This window comes from Balaenoptera physalus, assembly GCF_965194825.1.
Source record: "Balaenoptera physalus genome assembly, chromosome: 13".
NCBI lineage: Eukaryota > Metazoa > Chordata > Mammalia > Artiodactyla > Balaenopteridae > Balaenoptera > Balaenoptera physalus.
Genome location: NC_138892.1, coordinates 31,657,406 through 31,664,332, shown reverse-complemented (window position 1 = coordinate 31,664,332; position 6,927 = coordinate 31,657,406).

Genomic DNA, 6,927 nt, shown 5'->3' with positions numbered 1-6,927 from the left:
CCTAACTGATTTTACATATGGGCATATGATACATGGAGATGAGGTCAAATAATCATTGATGAATTTTAAAAAAATTAAATGTAATAATTGCTTCCCATTGTATCATACCCTGAATGAGGTCATTTTTTCCAAGTTAACAGATGCTAACACATTGCATTTATTTATCAAGATATGTAATTATAGACTGCTCTCTAAACCTATAAATATTTAACAACATATTTCCTTACAGATGTTTAAGAAAAACAAATCTTTCCTTTCACTAACTCCCCAGTTCAGTGAAATCAGCTCTGTGCTCAGAAGCCTGGCCACCCCTTGGTCACAAGCCCATGGAAGTCTTTGTTTTAAAAAGATATAAAAAATCAGAACTTCAAGTTACAATGATTCCAACTTAGTCAAAACAAAAACAAAAACAATTTCCTACCATAATACCTCTTTTCTCAGTTTCTTATCCTTTATTTCAGTACACTTTACACACAACCATGCTTATTTTTTAAATTTTATGTTTGCTTTTCTAAAGCCATCCCTGCCTGCAGTTCTTTCCTTATTCCAAAAATGGCAATAGGCCAAGCCCCACTTTCTTCTAACTTAATTTTTCCAGATTTCTTAATGGCTATGTCAATTTCCTGTCATTGTTCTCCTATAGGATTTCCTTAGTCCCCTCCTAATGCCTTTGGCAGCTACACATTTATACTGAAATTGATAAAGGTGGGGAAATAGTCATCAACACAGTCCAGAGGAGAAGAGACTGAGTCATTATGATGTAACTAAGCTGAAAAGCACCGTTTAATGGACTATTTCAGTAGCATGACTTGAGACGCAGAGGCTATGCTTTTTACTCCCTGGAAATGGTTGCTTTTAAATGGTATTCCCAAGGTCAGGAAGGAAACATGACATCACCAAGGAGAAGCTGCTCCTGAGGTAGTGAAAAAAAGTTTCAAGAAGCTCCTGTGTTTAAAGGTGCATGCATTGTGACTATCCAGTTGGCTAAAAGATAAGATAAATACTAGGAGTTGGGGCAAATTCAGAAAAACTCAGAGGAAAAGAGATTGGAGTTTTGTCTTCAGAATCAGTGAACTCTTAACCTTTGTAAAATGCTTCCTAATAAAATTTATTGTTTTTTCATTCTGTAAAGAAAATAAGTGCTACCATTTTCTTCTCACGTACAAGGTCAATTGAGTGGTCCAGCTTCTCCCTTCAGAGTCCAGTGTTAAAACTCAAACATGTAGTTCACAGGATCTATGTTTATCTCAAGGCACATGAAGATCTGGGCAGAAAACTATTTTGGAACTATATAGATATTGGACATGAACATTTTGAAACACAATATTATAAAGTAAATTTTATTGTTATTAAAGAATATACACATAGCCTTTGAGGAATCCAAAGAACCTAATATTTCAGCATATTTGGAAAATTATTACTTTCCCTAATTGGTAAAAACTTTATTTAATGGTAAAACAGTCAGAATTTTGCTAGTATCTATCTCATTTGTTATAACAACTTCATTTAGTCCTTTATTTTTATTTAGAAGCTATGGTAAGCTACACATATATATGCTGTCAAACTCATGAATATTATAGGTTATATATATGTACATATGAATATGGTGGCTATAAAACTTTAGAGTTAAGTTTACAAATTATTATCTCTTGAGTGAGTGTACTGGTTTCCTATCGTGAAAACAAATTACCACAAAGTTAGTAGCTTAAAACAACACAAATTTATTCTCTTACAGTTCTGGGTCAGAAGTCTAGAATCCAAGTGTTGTCAGGGCTGCTGTTCTTCTGGAGACTTGAGGGGAGAATTCATCTTCTTGCCTTTTTCAATTTCTAAAGACCACCTTCATCCCTTGGCTCCTGACCCTTTGCATCTGTTGTCACATTTCCTACTGCTCCCTCTAATCTTCTGCCTCTCTCTTATAAGGATACTTGTGACTACATCAGACCCACCTGGATAATTCAAGATAATCTCCCCATCTCAAAATCCTTAACTTAACCCATCTGCAAAGTCCCTTTTGCCATATAAGATAAGATTCACAGGGTAAGAGGATTAAGATATGGACATCTTTGGGGGAGGTCATTTTCAGCCTAGCATAGTAAGATTCATTTACCCAGTAATATACTTCATAAATCCTGTAGTCTTAGTGGAAAATGACAGTCAAAAGTCAGTTAAAAGATATTTATAAGTAGAAGTCAAACAAAGTTCTACATGATAATATTATAAAAATGATAATACTGAGAAATAGATAAAATATATGACAGGAAAATTTACTGCAACAGTAAAACATCAACCAATCAAATTTAAGAAGGATAAAATGGTAAAGGAATAAATATAATTAATCTGATCTGGGGTCATATTGGAAATCATGGAGCTTGCAAAGTCAAACTTTGAATGGATAAAAACATATTTATTTTGTTAAAGTTCTGAAGAAAAAGTATTTATCAATGGATGAATGGATTAAATGAATTGTATTTATTCAGCTATAAAAAGGAATGATGTACCTATACACAACACAACATGGATGAACCTCAAAAACATTATACTAAGTGAAAGAAACCAGACACAAAACGTCATGTATTGTACGATTCCTTGTACATGAAATATCCAGAATAGGCAAATCCATAGAGACAGAAAACAGATTAGTGGTTGCCAGAGGATGGGGGATACAGTAACTGGTGAGCAATTTCTTAATAGGTAGGGGGCGTTCTTCTGGGGTGATGAAAATTTTGAAATTAGAAAGAGATGGTAGATACACAATATTGTGAATGTACTAAATTCCACTGAATTGTACACTTTAAAATGGTCAAGTGTATGTTTCATGAATTTCACCTCAGTTAAGAAAAAACTCTAAAGAAATCCCAACATGACAATTCTCTTTAATAGCAGCCAGTCCAACAGTAGATTTTGTGAGGACCACGAGAAATATGTAACTCGATCTCAAGAAGTGCTTCTAGAATGCTGATGAGCAATACAGGTGATGAGCAACCTCTGCTCTAATCTCAACTTAGCCACATATTAGCCATCTGACTTTGGGGAAAATTACAATGTCTCTGGGCCCATTTCCCTATTCATAAAATAAATTGAGTAAATCAGATAATTTCTAATATTAAACTTCAAAATTCTGTGATTCTTTTGTACTATCTGTTCAACACTGAGCTAGTTTCTTTGGGAATCAAAAAGTTACTATATTTTCTACCCCCAAACAGTTTACATTTCAATGTAAAAACCAAACATGACAAACGTTCTATTTATTTGAATATATATACTTTCTGGACAAATTTGTCTACAACCACCAATAAATTAAAAGCGAGAAGGACAGAGAGACACACAGAGAGAGAGAAAGGAAGTGTATATACCTACTAATGGTTGGTTATATCTGGATGGTGAGCTTATAGCTTTTCTGTTGTTATTTTTATCTCCTAACTCTTTAAGAAATAACAAGTATTATTTGTATCATTTAAAAAAAAAATTAAATCCCAATAAATTTGTCTCTATACTTCAATGTTGAAGTATGGCTAAACCTGTAGTTATTAGGAATTTATAGTAATCTGAATAACCAGCAGTACTTTTGAAAATAATAATAAAATTCTTCTTAAAAATTAGCATAAAAAGTCATAAACCTGTTCGATTATTTGACCCAAAAGAAGTAGTTCAACAAAAGCAAAAAGTTGTATAAAGGAAGATGTTCATTGCAGCATTATTTATAATATTTTCAAATAGAAAGTTATCTCAAGATCCCAAAAAAGAGGAGTGGTTTAGTGAAAAGCCCTGCACCCCTGCTTCTTTTCTTTTCTTCAAACATACCAATTGCATTCCCAGGACACAGCCCCAGGTCTGAAATGTTCTCCCCTGGCTCTTTGTATAATCAGGTTCCTCTCCTCCATCAGGACTCAGCTCAAATTGCAGCTCCTCAGAAAGTACTCCTCTGATCACCCAACCTAATACCTCATCACTCTATTATGTCATGTTTTTAATTTCTTTTATATTATCTTTTATAATCTAAAATTATATTGTGAATTTATTTGTTTACTCCTTATTGTCTGTCTCTTTCCACTAGGATATAACTCCATGAGAAAAGGCATTTGCTGAATGATCACCATTGTATGTTTAAGGGCTAAAATAGTATCTGACACTCACAGTAAGAGGTCCATCAATTTCTATTATTAAAAAAAGCCCACACTACTGTAAAGCAATTATACTCCAATAAAGATGTTTAAAAAAAAAAAAGAAGAAGAATGATAAATACCTGCACCTAAGAAAAAAGTTTAGTAGGGAATATATAAAAATGAAGTAATGATCTTAAGTAGGTGAGATTTTGATTATTTAAAAGTTTATTACATATATTTGCTAAATTATTTTCATAATACCTTTTCTTTTTAATTAAAATTCTAACAGGGTATCCTCAATGGTAGTTGTTGTGGCCTTGGTTTCCTATCACTATACACTCTGTTCAAATATAAGGTCTAGTAGCCATATTTACTTACTATTCTTTCCCTGATTTCTCTCACATGCAAGCAAAGTGTTATATAAGAATAGCACAGGATTTGTAATATTCCTGGAAGTACCATTTTATCAGCTCTGTGATCTTGGACAAGTTACCTGACTTTTATGGCGCTCATTTTTTTTTTATCTTACTAGGTTGTGTATCTCATGAGGTTTTGGTAGGAATTGAGACAATATTTGAATTATTTAGCACAGTTTTTGACACATTGTAGCTCAATAAATGATTGCTGTCACTACCATTATTGGCTCCTTGTAATCATCAAATAGATGTTGAATCCCATTTTCTGTTCTTGGCTTAAGAAGAGCAGAAATATTAAAAGGGTTTTATTTATATTCCAATTGTTCAGCTTTTCTGATCCTCTCCAAGCCTTTGTTCTACTACAAGTTTGGGTTATCAGATTTGCATGAAGGAGGTCTTCTTACTCTCTGTCATCCAGAAAACTGGAAGGTAGCATATTGAGCACAGTGTTTTAACCATGCCTGTGCCATGTGATTCAGATATATCTATCTATCTATCTATCCTGCTATATGAGATTGGATGCACCTTTACCGGGAAACAGAAAGTCATCAGCCCAATTTTTTGAACACTTTTATGTGAATCAAAGAACCACTGACAAATGAAAGTTCTAGAGCTGGATGGACCCATTCACTCCACTTGATCTATCTCTGTCTAAGAGACAGAGAAAGGAAGAGCATGCAGCCTAAGGCTACCCAGTTAGTGTCAAAATTGAGAACATAGTCCAGCTCTAGACCCAGGCCAAGGCTCTTTTCACATACCTCCAGAACTGAATCTTTACCAGACGGCATCTAATGTAAAAAAGAGAAAAAAATTCAGTTCAGTCAGTCACGAATAAAGATCAATGCCACTGGCTATGTGACCTAAGTAACTGCCAAGATTTATTTTGTGATGTTTGTTAAACGGCTAATCTGGTTTGGCATGAAGACACAATGTTTTAAAGTTTGGGGACTGTAAAATAATTATAAGAATATTAATAATAATAAGATTCTTGATTTAATTTCAACATTTTCTGCTGTAATCATTCTGAATTTTTAGAGATTAGAATGGCCATGTTCTTGACTCTATTAAATGCCTGGCAAGTCAACTTCCATGTTCCTTGATGGGGTGTGGCCATCACTGTTTGACATTTACCGGGTTGCTCCTGTCTTTTCTTCATCAATGTACAGAGTTCTTTTGAAAAAATAACCTCAAACATCTTCTGAGTTGATTGTCATCCTTAAAGCAGAATTTCCTGGGGATTTCATATTTGTGGCCACTCTCTGGGGCAATTATACTCATAAGTAGATCAGGAAGAGCAAACAGGTAGTTAGGAAATATTAAAATGAACATAATAGCATGCAGTTAGAGGAGACAGCTCACCCTTCAACCAAAGTACTCTGATTCTGCTCATTATAGAATTTGCTGGTGTGTCTCTAACTTTATATGCACTTACTTGAATGTACAGAATCTGCCCCAGGAAAGGTCCCTGGACATAACTGTAGTGGTGATAACAATGCCTGCATGAGTTCAGAATACCCAGTTGGCAAATCGAAGATTGAGCCAAACTTCTATGATTATTTTCTTTTCTAATCGAGGCCAAAATAGGTTGATTTCTGATTGTGCCACTGTATCAATTTAGCAAATATATTCTTGGCCTCATGTTGGTACTCCCAGAGAATATTCCCTTGTTTGACCACAGCTTCCCGGCTCGCAATATTTTCATGTGTGCTAATATTGACAAATATGTCATAATCTATCATTTTCTTGAGAATTTATGATCCCCTTACACAACACAGGTCATTGCAGTAGAATCAGTTCACTAAGCAAGCTATGTTTTCTTCATTTTTGTCAATATCTACTCAAATATGTACCATTTCATGGATTTTGTTCTTACACATTTGTCCTGATTCAAACATACAAAAGTGTTAGTCTTTTTTTTTCTTTTTTCTGGAAAACAGTTTTTATCAGAGTTTGATTACTGCATCAGCAATGGAAAAGACCTAGTTTCAACATGAAGTATTTTAATCTAAAGCAGTTCCAAATAATATAGCTCTAAATTCTAGAGTTATAGTATCTCTGATAAGGCCTTTTAATTCTGTGGAAGGGATTATGGGTGGGGAGAAGCTCTCATTAAATACATTTTACATTTAATTCAGTTTTGCAACACTCCTTGCTAATTCCCAATTCGGCAAGCTGTATCTTGGAATGCTTAGTAATAAAGATCAGAATGGTTTTATTGCCAAAACCTGAAATCGTTTAAAAAAAATCAGGCATAGTTCCTATACAACCTATAGGGTATTAGGAAGTTATTTAAAATTGACCCCTGTTGTGTTAACATATAAGCACAGACTCACAGTTCTCCAAGGATACCACTTAAAGCTAATGATGCTTTCAGCCATCCATCTTATTGCTCAATACAAATTAAG